The sequence below is a fragment of the Oxyura jamaicensis genome, chromosome 5 (assembly GCF_011077185.1).
Source record: "Oxyura jamaicensis isolate SHBP4307 breed ruddy duck chromosome 5, BPBGC_Ojam_1.0, whole genome shotgun sequence".
Lineage (NCBI taxonomy): Eukaryota > Metazoa > Chordata > Aves > Anseriformes > Anatidae > Oxyura > Oxyura jamaicensis.
In genome coordinates this window covers 11,004,946-11,018,806 of record NC_048897.1, presented here as the reverse complement: position 1 = coordinate 11,018,806, position 13,861 = coordinate 11,004,946, and the positions used below count along the sequence as shown (strand labels likewise).

General features: G+C 37.0%; 1 protein-coding gene across 6 annotated transcripts in view; it reads left to right on the top strand.

Moving 5' to 3' along the window:
* Window positions 1-13,861, top strand: part of AKAP6 (A-kinase anchoring protein 6) — a 273,748-nt gene that overhangs the window by 27,655 nt on the left and 232,232 nt on the right. The window contains exon 2 of one of the 6 annotated variants that reach the window (XM_035328139.1): window positions 8,740-8,741. The exons of the other annotated variants lie outside the window; for them this stretch is intronic. The gene's annotated coding sequence lies outside the window, so the exon portion shown is untranslated. The remainder of the gene's footprint in view (window positions 1-8,739; window positions 8,742-13,861) is intronic. 6 annotated transcript variants of the gene reach the window in all.

The window sequence follows — 13,861 nt, the reverse complement described above, 5'->3', positions numbered from 1 at the left end:
GGTTAAATGTTTATAATGAATAGTAGCAGTCTAGAGGAAGGATGAAGGACGAACTTTTCCTGCAGATCAAGATACAGTAATCAAGATGCAGTATTGTGGGGAAAAACAGTATGTTATGTCCAAGGTGGAATGAGTAAGGGATGAAAAAAGCAGTGACCTGAATGCAAGAACAAATATGCATTTATGCAGGTACACACCTATAAATGAATTCTTGAAAAGGAGGCAGTCCAATGCATGTTTTTGGTGTATAATACAAACTAGCTACGGTTAGCCTGTTCATGTGACTTTATCAGATTCATCTTCAGATAATTTTTTTGCAGCACTGTAGCTTGCTAGAGTTTACTATAGCAATTACTATTTTGTTTACATGTGTTTTATTCTACACCAATTTTGTAAAATTACCTTGATTTATACATTGCATTACAAATCAAACTGCACAAACTATGTAAGGTGGATAATCTACTTACCATCTTATATCGTAAATGATGGGGCTTGTTCAGATCAGTACAGAAAACAGTTTTTCCTTTTTATTTGGTATATGCAGTATCAATCCTAGTGACAGGTTTATCATAGATATCGTGACAGAACAGACCTCCCACAGTCTCCTTTTCAGACAAACTTTGTAGGAATAACATTCTGGAGGAGCATTTGTAGATATGAGACATACACAGGTAAGGAGGAATCACCTGTCCAGATTTTAGAGATTTTGTGACACATGTTGCTTTTCATGAATAAAAATGCATATTTTCAAGGCTTGTTTGCAACATCTATTTAGTAGAGGAGATGTATTTTTATTAATGCTTGGTTTACTAATTGAGCCACCTAGGCAGACAGGAAGTTTTGCATAATTTTTTAATGAAGATTTTTAAGCAAAATGTGTGTGGAGAAAGCAGTGATTAATAAGTTTATGGTGTTAAGGGCACTTTTTAGCTGTACATAGTAAAAATGGTTGCATGGTGTTAAAGAGGTGTAATACATCGTGAACCTTAAATGTGCAAATTAGCTGATAAGGAGAACTACTTGTGTTAATGAGCAAATAACGTTCTGATGTGTTGAAAGTGATAGCTGAACAGCTGGCGAAGGTGGCTATAAAGGATTTTCAGATGAAAATACTAGTATTATAGGAAAATCAGGCAATGGCAGATGTTAGGACTTGACAAAGCAACGTGGGTTTGTGGTAAGTTCAGGGTTTCTGCCTGCAGCAGGCACGTGCTTTCAACTCCTGTGGGGGCTTACTTGAGGGTAAGCAGCTCTGCCGTGGGCCATGGCCAACAACTTGAGAGCAAAGCTTCTGAGCTTGGGATGCAAAATGCATCAGGGTTGTTTATACCTGCAGTTGTGTAATAAGCAATATGGAGTTGTCAAACAAAAGCTGTGGTAAAGGCAGCTAGTATAAATCTTACTGTTTAGCCATGCCAGTGTTCTCTTGCTTGGTGTCAACTCAGATCTTGTATAGATTGCATGTAATTTTCCCCCAAGACAGGGTCACGTTGTTTTTTGAGCCTATGACTCATGCTTTGCTATTCTTTTCTGTGAAGCTCAGTGGAAGAGATCCAACATACAGTCTGTGCAGTGTAGAAGGGAAGATACAAATCCCTCATTCTGAAATGGATTAAACTGAGCCTATATTATATATGGTGGTTGTGATTTGACAACAATCGCATGGTGTGTCATAGCAGCTTTACAGGAACAGGGCAGGATTGCTGTTCCTAGAGTCGTATTTATAAAAACAAATCCGCAGCTCTTCAAAGATGGAGCAGTTCCATGAGACAGTGAATTTTCAAGTGCTTCTGTGTCAAATGAAAAAACGTCTAGCAGAATGAAACCTTAAGTAACATAGAATGCAGCGATACCCAGAAGATTGCTGTATTTATAGAATGTAAGTATAGGATTTTCAGAGTCCATTCAGAAATGTTTTGAACTAAACAGGAGTATTCCATGAGCATGTCCCATATAGAGGAAAAAAATAAGAAAGCAATATTAAGTGTAATTGTAGTTTCTTCTTCATGGAAACGTTGTTGAGGTTAGGTTCTGTGAAGTTCAATACAAGTCATTTTCCTTTCCTTTTATGAACTTTTTTCTTCACCCTTAAATAAAGAAGTGAGAAGAAATGGAATGCGAGGTGTCTCTACCCCGTCAGTGTTTTCATGGGTTAAGATGTGCAGACTAGCAGCGCTTCCTGTCTTTCTGACTCTGTGCTTCTGGAAGCAGAGCTATTCTCTGCAGTTATAAACAGTTTATTACAAATAAACACTCCTTTTGAAACTTGTTTTCAGTGTCAGGAACTTCATAGTACTAATGGGCTGAATCAAACCAGTGTGATGCACTGAGGGATGGAGTCCAAACAGCATCCAGAACAGGCTCTCACTGCACTACCAATTGTGTTGTTTCTGCTGTGTTTCAGCCAAGAGCCTTAATAAGGCTGTTCTGAAGATGATGCTTTGATGATCTATTTTCTGAAGTTGTGGAAAAAGTAGTGCTTGGAAGTTTATTGGACTATTTTCTGCTTTGTTATGATTTAAAGTGTACATTTTTTCCCCTAATCCAGAAATCCAGACTCTTTGGTTCTGGCAGTGTTAACACATGTAGTACATGTGGATGTACCACATGTACTACTAATCCTATTAAACCAGATTTTCACACCATAACATATAGTACTCATCTCGTGTTTGCCCTTAGCAACCCTTACCTTCATTCCTCAGTCAAGATTCCCCCGTACGTTATTCACTTCATTCCTTGATCTTGGGTGTGAAACTACATTTGCTTGGACTAAAATACATTTTATTCAATGGGGCTGGTTTACCAAAATTAAGACCTCGGTCACCAGTGAGGCTCTCTTCTTTGTAGTCGTGTAAGTGTGGAAACGCTCCTTGCTGTAACAGAATTGTACACATCCTTCTTCAGCTTTCCAGCAGTCTATCTGCAAACATTATCTGCAGTGTTTTTGTATTTGCTTTCAGACGACTGATGAAAATGGTAAATAGTACTGGGCCTTGCACTAATCCCTATGGAATGCCACTTGAAACAGCCTTGTTTGATTCCCCACCAAATGCTTCTTCCCCAAATCCCTCAGCTATTCACCTGTTTCTTAATTCTTTTTAATATAAGCTTGATTCTTATTGAATAAATGCTACCTGCATTACCAGTGTTTAGCACAGTGCTTAGTCACCTATCTTACCCAAGTAAATTATTATTCTTGACTTATAATTACCAGTTAGTGTGTTATATCAGCAGAGAATGGAGCTAAAATTGTTCACAGCCTTAGAATGAGTGCTTTCTCATCCCACTTTTCAGTAGGCTGGGAACATAGCCTAATCAGAAGCAATAAATGACATAGCTGTGCAGCCTGCTTTATTCTTTGAGGTTCTGATGTCATACTTAACATCACTGCATACGTTTTTCAGTGTCATTAGCCAGGGGAAATACCTGCTTGTGGTGTCTAGTGTATTCTATGACCTTTCTTCCATCAGGGAGAACTAAGGTAGTGGAAGACCCGTTTTCTTGCTTAAAAAGCAAGAGGAAAAAAAAAATAAATGTGGCTAGTACTGTATATATGAGAATGTGTGCCTTGCCTTTGAAAAGGCAGCAAGGCCAGGCATCATTGTGGTGGGATTAACTCAGTCTGCCTTAGCCTAAGGAAAAGTCCTGTTGTACACAGATGAGTTTTTATCTTTTCTGTAGGGTTCTGCTGCTCTGGAGAAGTTGCACGGTCTCCATCCCAGAGCTGTCAACAGTTGCATAGATGCCCTGAATCTCATTTATGGCATGCTTCAGAGCCGAGACCAAAGTCTTGGTTCTGAATGGGAATATGAAATAAATGACTCTGTCTGGAAGTGGTGATATAAAACTCTATCCTTTTTTTCCCCTCATCTCCCTGCACATCCTGTCGAGATAGGAGGGCTCCAGCGCTGTACCCCTCCTCGCTGTAAGCATGACCCTGGGGTTAACAGGCCTTCACTCTTCCCACAGGAAACCCTGCCTACGTGCCTGAATACAAGTAATCACTTCAAAAAGTGGGTAGGTTGTTATGGGAAAACTTGCATTATTTCAGCTTGTTTCTTCTTTCCTCACTGGAGAAATTAATATTCTGTCTTCAAGCCTGCCTAACTTGTATCTGTTAGAGATGACTAGATCTGTTCAAGCAGAATGAAACTCAGAGCAACAAAGCAATGGGAAAGACTGTCGCTGCGTATTATTTTAAGGAGTTACCATTTCAGTTAACATTTTGTGTTAATATTCAGTACTATCCCTTACGTCTGGTAGACAAAAATCTAGTTTCTGTACTGATTAAAGCTGTTTGGCAACATCAGGATAAAATAAAGTCATTAGTGTGGCAGAAGAGAATGCCAATTGCTATCATGCTATGGTAATGTAAAATGATGGTTTCACAAACAACCAAAGATGGCTGAAACCAGATATGCAGTAAAACTTTGGCAGGGAGTAAGTGCAAATACTAAAGTTCACCTCTTTCTTTGGCACAGCCACCTCCTTCTGATTGTTTAATGTGAATTTATATTTAAAGAATTCAAGTTGGCTGATACTTGTTTAGCACTGAACAGAATTTATCAGTTCATTACATCTTTGTATTTCCTTTGTGTTTTGGTGACACACATGCATGTACTATGTGAGTGAGTTATTTCAGAATACTCAGTGAGTTTTGATGTTGGTGTAATTCAAAAAGGGTTGCATGTCTTGCATATCTGGAAGTGCTGTACCTCTTTTCTGCTGTGTGGGTTGGGACTTCCTAGCCTTGTATGACATTTTTATTTCCTGTACATAGTAGTAAGTTAGAACTTGAGACATTTTTGTAGGATGACTATTCAACTACATTCAGTTAGTGTTATTAATTAATGAACATCCAGGATGCAATTAATCCGCACCGTTTGATACCCACATAATATTTGTGATTAAAATAATTTAAAACTACACCTGTAATTTACCAAATGGAAGACTTTTTATTGTCAAATCCTTGCACGATTTCCTCCCTGGCTTGGTTTGTTTGTTTGTTTATTTTAACATCAGTGATGTTAGTTTCTTCATTTCTATTTAACATTCACTCTTTACTCTGGTTATTCACTTTCTCCCCAAGATCAGTGTGTAATTAATCTAGAAACTTTGCTATTCAAGGAAAAGATAATAAAGTCATAGTGAAAATATTTTTGACAGATTCAACAGCTTTGTAACACAAAATAAATTTTAAGTTTCTGTTAAAAGATATTACTCAAAATTTCCAACATATTCTATTGTACAGTTCATCCTTCTGAATAATAGTTCAGGCTGAATTAAGTTGAAAAGCGTTTTTGTGCTCATCTTGACCACCTTCAGTGTTATATGTGCAATCAGGATAGAGTATGAACAGGACAGCATACCTGATTTGAAGAGACAGCAGATTCCTTAACCAAAAGTGAAAGCAACAATAGGGAATAAGGACTTTCAAACAGCTGAAATACGACCACATTTCTCCAAACTGAATCTGTCCATTAGCAGAACATATTTAATTTTTCATAAGGTAATACGCGTTATATCTCAGGAAAGCATGTTTCTTGGTGATTGCTGAAAACATAGTTCTCCTAAGTGTTGTTGAAGATTATCTCCAGCTGGACACGATTTGCAAGGAGGATTCTCATCTTTCCTGAGTAGAAAGAGACTCAGGACAAGACTCAAGGGTCCTAGTCTATGATTCAATTAGAATCCTAATTGTGCTGAACATAATTAGAAGCCAAAGGCAGCTGAGCAGAAGAAAAAAATGCTCTAACAAGAGGTGTTAGCTGGGCACAAAGTAATAGGATTGGTTGGGCTTCGTTCCATTGCCAATAGGTGTTTGAGAGGGCCCGGAGCAGCACCAGCTCTAATGCTCACAGCTGGTGGGCACCTCAGCAGAAGAGGACAGAACACGTCCTCTCCTGGCACGTCCTGCTGCTGCTGGCAGGTTGTGCAGGGCTTGATGCTGGCATGGGTGCAATTCATAGAGCTAGGCAGGAAATAAATTTTTATCAAGGATTATGAAGACATAGTGGAGAGGGACTGTCTCCAAGGTAAGAGCAGCCTCTGCTCTGAAATACCCTGCATGGCCTCTGGCTGGAAGATCACAGGTTTCCCGTAGCTCCTGTGTCATAGCTATCAGTCCCATGCAAATCACAGATTAAAAGGGTATGGTCCTAAGTGCTGATGTTTGAATGAATGAGTTGTGGTTCTTCAAATCAATGGGGTGCAACAGCTAGGGAAATTAGTTGGACCTTAAGAATTACTGGATACCAGGCTGGTTTCCAGGGGGGGGTTAGGAATTTAAGAGAAACTAACTTTAGGAGTGAGAAGTTAATTCAAATAGATATGAGCATCACAACAAGGGGAGGGATAGAAAGCTACTTAACCACAGACATTTAATGAGACTTCAAGCAGGCTGAACAAATTGTTGATGTCACTGTTGGAAGCACAGAAATAACTGAACTTGGATAAAATCACATGGGGAATTTTCAGAATGAGTACAAACATAAGTTTGAACTATATATGCAAATTAAAACTTTACACACCTGGTATGCTTCCTAAATATGGTAAATAGTTGTTATGAAAATTAATTGTTTTGCTATCAAAGAAAAAAGCTCTATGGGAAGTGACTATTAGAGTTGCTTCTGAGACTCACGTTTTTTACTCTATTTTTCTTCCATCCTTCCAAGACTGACCCTTTTTTCCATTATTTACTGGCTATATGCTTAGACCTTCCCTTTGTACAGCAAGCAACTGTTTAGAAAGGAATTGTTTCTTACTGCTGAGCTACTGGATGGTAGATTTTTATAACTACCTTCTTGTTACAAATACTGTTATGGTTTGTATAAAGGGATGTTCAACTAGCTTGTGATATCATTATTTATCTACGTTACAGTATCAGGTATAATCCCTGCTAAGTTCATAACACTATTGCATTATGTGCTCGTTAAAGGAACAGGGAGAGATACAAGAACACAATCATGGGATGGCTGAAAATGAACACATAAATAAATTACAGTATCAAGCAATTCCAGAATTTATTTTGCAGTTCTCATTCTTTCCTGGCACCTTTCCTGTTTCCGAAGAAGGAAACATCTAACTCTGCATGTTACAGACTTGTAAAAGGTCTGTGTAAATTTTACTCTCATGGATATTTGTTAGTCTTTGTATAAAGCAACATATTACTTGCTTATTTACTATAATCCTCCCGGAGTGCTCCATTACAAGTGACTGGAATTGTCTAGAATGTCAAGTACAAATACTAAACAACTTGTATAATAAATCCCAGTAATTACCCTTTTAAATTCACCTATAGGTATTGAGTCACTCTGGATGCACCTGAGAGAACAGAAAATATGAGGTGGTATGCTTGAAAAAAAACAATATGGTTCTAATTCTCCTCACCTGACAAAGTCTTCTAAGTTCAAAAGGCAACAATGAAGTGATGAATCTGGGTGATTCTTTAGCTATAAAAATGCTTTGACATGGCCAAGTACTTAGGCACAAAAATAGGTATCACATACAAGTCTAGCTGGACAATTTATATAATTAAACATATGATTTGCTAGTTCTTCAGAACAGCTTCAGCATAGGCCAAAATTCTTATTAAGCCAGATGAAATGATGAAAATATTGAAGGGAAAATAACACTAAGAAATTCCTGGTCTAGATGCATGTTAACATTGTACAGACTTCAAAATACAAATCTGAATACAGATGTGATCAAACCTATGGGAAAACCCTTTGCATTCAGGTTAGATGATAAAATCACTCTGCGAAATGCTAGAATATGATAAGCTAAATGCAAGCTTCAAAAGTAGTTTATTCCAAAGACGACTTCCAGGAAAAAATCAGTCCAGATAGCAAACTAGATGTAACTTAGGACATGTACGCAAGAATGCTCATATTCCCAGTTTGGTTCAAACAGATTGCAAAGTATATTACAGTAAAAAGGAAAAAAAATTACTAATGTCAAGAAGAATGGAGTTAAGGTTGGAGGAGCTGACAGTTATATTCATAACTTCATGTTATTTAAAGAAGTGATAAGGGATAGTCTTCTCCCAGGAAAAGAGCCCTGGAAGCAGTTGCTGTTTAGCAAATGTATGTCTTCCATTTCAATTATTTAACAGGAGTGAAACTGGGTTGCCCTTCATAAATAAGGTGTTCCTGCTTCTCTATTCAAAGTGTGCCACTGTTGTGCCATTGCTACTAGAGAGTCAACTCAGGCAGCCTGGAGGGAAGATGGTAAGTACTGTATGCTCAGGGCAGCTGTTAGTTTGCTTTTACCCTTTTCTTCACAGCAAGTTAGTATTTATTACCCATAGTGCTTAAAATTCCCAAATAAAATTGAGCTCCATTTTGTTACTGTTGGTGCATGCTAGAATGAGTTTTTTGATCTGAGGACCTTGTTTGTCAAAGGATAGAAAAGAATGGCATGGAGAGATTATTTGCTTACTCAACAAATTGCAAAATTGGGAATGGAGTGAAGGTCTCTGACATGGCTTGTTCATCATCTGAATGAAGAATGTAGATGAGCAGTACTGTGAATGACAGTACTAGTGAGAGGGAAAGTGTTTTCCATATTGCAGAAATCCCTACCTGACAAACGTTCCTTATCGGAGCACGATTTGTTCCTCCTGAAAATGTTGATCAGGAAGTGAAAGTACAAGCCTGGTAAAGGCAATTATCTGATGACACTGTCCATCCTAAATGACTACTCTAAGCTTAAAGAAGCTTTTTTTTTTTTTTTTTAAAGCGGTCACAGAGTAACAGTTTTCATTCCACAAAGAATTATCTGTAACCCTTTTAAAATCAAATTTTCTCAACATAATGGACAAACAGAACCATTCATCCATGATGCAGTTTGCTTTTCCAAAATAAATTTGTTTAAACTAGAAGCATCTGTTCCTTTTTAAAATATCATCAAGGGGTGTAGTTACCAATTAGAAGAAGAGTGGTGCAGAAAACATCCATTTCATCTTAATTTTATCAGATTTTGGCAGCTGCAAAGAAAATTACCTTCCCAACAGGCTGTTCATCTCTCCCTCCCTCTTAGCTTTTTCACTGCTTTCAAGATTTTTCTGGAAAAAATAGCATCATTTGTGACAGGCTCTATAAACAGCATTTAATTCCGCAGCTGTTGAGAACACAGACGTTTCCAGCATTTTCCATCATTTCTGCTGGTAGTTTCTGGCAGCTGGAACATCCATGTCTGTTGTTTTCTATTACTAGACTCCAGAATATTTGAAGTTCATTACAGCCTCTTCTGTATTTACAAGACAGACCATGGATCTTTTTTCCTTTTTTTTCTCCCCTGTTCTGGAGCCCTGGTGTCTGACCTAGAGCAGGTACACCTCAGGGACCTGTGTCAGTGACTGCCCTCAGATTTATTTCAGCTGTTTGTTTGAGCTTCCACACTTTACCACCGAATAAGTCGGTCACCAGGGTCAGGCGCTGCTCATGCATTTCCCAAACAGCAAGATGAATATCCATGGACAGCACAGGACAGAAAACAATATACCCAGAACCTAGCTTAAGTAGACCATAACTTTTTAATGAATCACACCTAGGAACAATCCAGTGATAACTTATTTAGTACAGGTTGTCTCCTTACTGCTACTTTGCTCAAGCAGTTAACCAATGGTTGTTTCTACTTGCTTCTTGTGTTAGCACTGAAGGATAATAAGGACAAGAACGTATCTCACATCTTGTCCAAATTAAATTAGCCACAATCACTCTACAATTCAGGGTTTCAAGATTATTATTATTTTTTCCTTCCAGTTCCATGTTTTGTATGGAAGAATGCAGAATGTTGGTTTTCCTGTATGCCTGACCACTTTTCTGAAGGCTTGGCTACTCAACGTACATGAGTAAATAACACATGCTAAATCTGAGGCGATGTGACCAGGGGAGAAACACTTTATTGTGTCCGGTAAGAGAAAGCCATGGTGGTGGTTTTTCCTCCATACACTCACTGATGATGATTACAGAAATCGTAAACCAAGGGGGAGGTTTACTTTCTCCTCCTTCTTGAAAGTGGCATCCATTGTCAAAGAAAGAGCTGTAAGCAGAACTTTATGAGATGCTTTGGGTGGAGATTGCTCAGTTGTTCTGGTTTAATTGTACTTTTTATATACTTCCTTTTCTTCAGTACATTGGCTAGAATTCAGGTCTGAGTGATTATATTAAATGTTCAGGGTACTGTGGAGTCTGTAAAATCATGTTTGCTTTTTTATCTCTCTGGAGTAGCCAAAATTTTGAGTCAAAAAGTCAATATTCTAATTTGAAAGAAGCCCTTAATGGTAATATACAATTAAATATTTAATTTCAAAAAAAAAAAAAAAAGTCAGTGTTACTTTATGTAGTAGGAGTGAATGAATTAAAGGCTTATGTTTGTTAGTTTTTTATATAGCCTTGAGAAAACAGTTCTACTGGCTTTTATTCCTTTTTTGAAGGGGGAGTTAGGGAGTTAAACCTTTTACGTTCCTCTGAATTCATTGGTCTAGTTCCGGAACAAATAAGTATCTTAAAAATATTCCTTTTTGTCAATTTTACAAATCTAAAAAGGCGAAGATCTGGCTTGGGGGGGGAGCTTTATGGAACTTCAATCCCAATTTCCAGACTAAAAGCTACATATAACAGATACATAATATTTTAAACACAGAATTGAGGTTTGAGGTTAGGAAACATATGGGGAAACACATTACTTTGTATGAATTCAGTTGGGCTACTCACATGAGAAAAATTATTACTGTAAATCCACCTGGGAGATATATATAGTTTGTCTTCATGTACAATGCACACAACTTTCAAATGGCTGTAAATAATTTTTTAACTTTTTACAAGTTTTCCATTATAACATTTCTCTGGATGTGTGAAATATTAAACACATTCTTGCATATGTATAGTTCATAGTTGCGTGTTTACCTGGATTCCTGGAGAAATTGTTCCTGTCTATATAATTTACTTTTTTGGTGTGAAAATGTCTGTGAATAAAATGCAGGCATGAACTGAAAACATGCGATTGACTTGTAGCAGTATGTTCAAAACAATGATGAAAGGGTACTATTTGAAGTATGCACTATTCCATTATAATAATGTTTTTTTAACAAATATTTGGAGATCATACAATACAATAAAACAGTGGAAAAATAACAGTGGGAACAATGTTTCTCCATTCTGCCTTTATATAATAGTCTTCCCCTTTCATGTACTGCACACTTAATTGGTAGTAGGATGAAAAAGTCTCTGAGTTGGAACTACCTGAATTTATATATATATTTTATATATATATATTTATGTATGTGTATACTTGAAATGTAATCAAAGAAAAATCCTAGTTCATACCAGTATTTCCTTAGAATGTATAAAGATCATATAGTTTGTATAGATGCTTGATCTAAAATTTAAATTGTATATCAAATTGCATGGGCATCCTGTGAACTGCTTTATGGAATCTGTTTATTCATATTAGTGAATTGTTCAGTATTAGAAAAATGAAAATATTAATAAAATGATGGGAGTGTTAAGCAGATTTACCAGAGAAGTATGCCATCTATGTGCAAAGCACAAGAAGTCTGCAGCTCATTTGTCCATAAAATGTGTGGATGTCAATGTTTTACCTGCTGGTGGCAGCAGACAGGGTAAGATCCATCATTCTCTAGCACTTTTTATGAAGCAAATTGTACCTACTTGAGCAATACAATTAATTCTTACTCTTGAAAATTAAAATATAAGTCCTTGGTCACACTGCTAGGAGAATTCTCTGTACTTGAAAATGTTCAGAGAAATCTTAGAACTTGTATCTTTTATATCAGGAGAAAAATAAGAAACCTGAATGAACACAACTGTCTAGACAAAATAAGCATAGCCCATGAGTACTGCAGCAGTAAACAAATACAATGCTTTGAGTTGTTAGGCTCCAAGAATCTGAACCACAAATATCCAAAACTGTTTATTCCCATGTAAAAGTGGTTTCAGTGGCTGGAGACTGCCATCTTTCTATATGATAAAAGAAAGCATTAGGTGGCTGAGAATGACTTAAAAGGGTAGAAACATTCACACCTTAATTTTTAGTATTTGTCTGTGAGAGCTCTTGAAAAGTCTGTTTTCTTATTCCTTTCATATTATTGACTTCTATAGAGGTGGTTTTAGTAAATGATAATCGAAGATCAGAATTGGAATTAGTCTCTGGAGATGTGGTCTGTAACAGTGCTGATGGGTAGCCTTGGTGTATGTTATGTGCTTGTGTACTAATAAAAGTGTGTAAAATGAATGTTTGAGATAATTTGATATTGAAAAATGTTCTGGCTGCTATCAGTGGTGTTGAAACAGATTTTAAATATAAGAATAAATTTAACCAATTGCCAATGTTTTTAAAGTTGACAAAAATTCAGGTGCAAAATTAGGTTGGAAAGATGCTTGAACCCTGTTTAGAGATGTCCATGATACTGTTTACCATGTAGCTTTTCTTCCAAAATTTGTAAGGTGCAATGAGATGAGAAAATTGGTGGTGTTTTTGATGGTGAAACTAGAAAGCTCTGTGTATAAAAACAGTATTGATGTATCTGGAGAAAAAGAACTTGTCTCTGACACTTATTGTAATCCAGAAATATTAATTCTGCACAGGGATGGGCAAATGCTTTTGTGGCACTAATAACCTTTTGAAATTATGCAATGTGGAGGAAGGGGACAAAGCAACTGTACTTGTTATCTTGGGTAATGGTGTCATCCAACTGATAGCACAGCACAACCAGATATCTGTTTTTAGGTGACCAGTAAGTTAACATCCAAAGGTCAGGATTTTATCCAAGTAGTAATGGAGAGAGAAAGTTTGCAAAATAGTTACCCAAGCCATGGTTCCTTCTTGGAGTACAGGAAGTCTATTGCTTTCATGTGTATTAAAAATTAATCCCTAAATGAAGAAAATGTTTTACAGTGCCCTATTACTGTAATAATGGAATGCCTGAAATAACAATGCGTGCATTTTATGATGTATTATTGATATTAGATAGTACCAGGACCCAAAATAAGGGAGTAGATCCTTCTAGAACAGAACCTCAGTATGACTCAGTACAGAAAAGCAGTCTGGGCTCCAGAGAGCTTAGTTGTCTTCTGTGAATTCCCATATTGAAACAAAAAGAATGGCTGTGTTGTTCTTCAAGTTATGGTGTAAAAATGTTATATTTAAAAGCTAGATTATCTACAGTTCAACTTTGCACGATGGCAGGAACTTTCAGGGTTGGTTGGCCACAGTCTCAAGTCTCATAAAATACAAATAATGAATTTCAAAAGGATCAGGCTTTCTGGTCTCAGCAGCTTCATCGTACCTCTCCCCCAAAAGGAGCAGTTGCTTCAAAAATCTTTCTTATAAGAAAATCAAAATTTAGTGTAGCCAAACCAGTTGCATGAGAAGAAATGATGCAGCTTGAAAATGGGCTACAGTAAGGTTATCCACTTCTACTTGTCTAATCTCTTCTGAGGTCGTGTTGCTTGATACAAGAAATGAATTGGTTATAATCATCTTCCATGATAAAAAGAATATGCTTGTTTTACCTCTGGATAATTTTCTGTGAAATAATATTAAGATTACTCTTAAGTGATTAGCAAGTATTTATTATGAAACTGGAGTAGGAGATTATAGTGGAAGATGTTAAATAAAAATAACCTAACTTTGAACTAAGACTTGCATCAGTGCCTTCACTCTGCTCACTCTGCTATCAGGAGAAATCATGAAAGTACTGGCTTTGAGGAAAGACCTGGAAAAGAGCAGGATTGGCTTAGTGAAACTTGCTTGCATCAAGATACTGTTTTTTTTAACTACCAGTAAATGCGGCGGACCTTGATAGGACGAGATCGGAAGAGCGTCCTATCAAGGT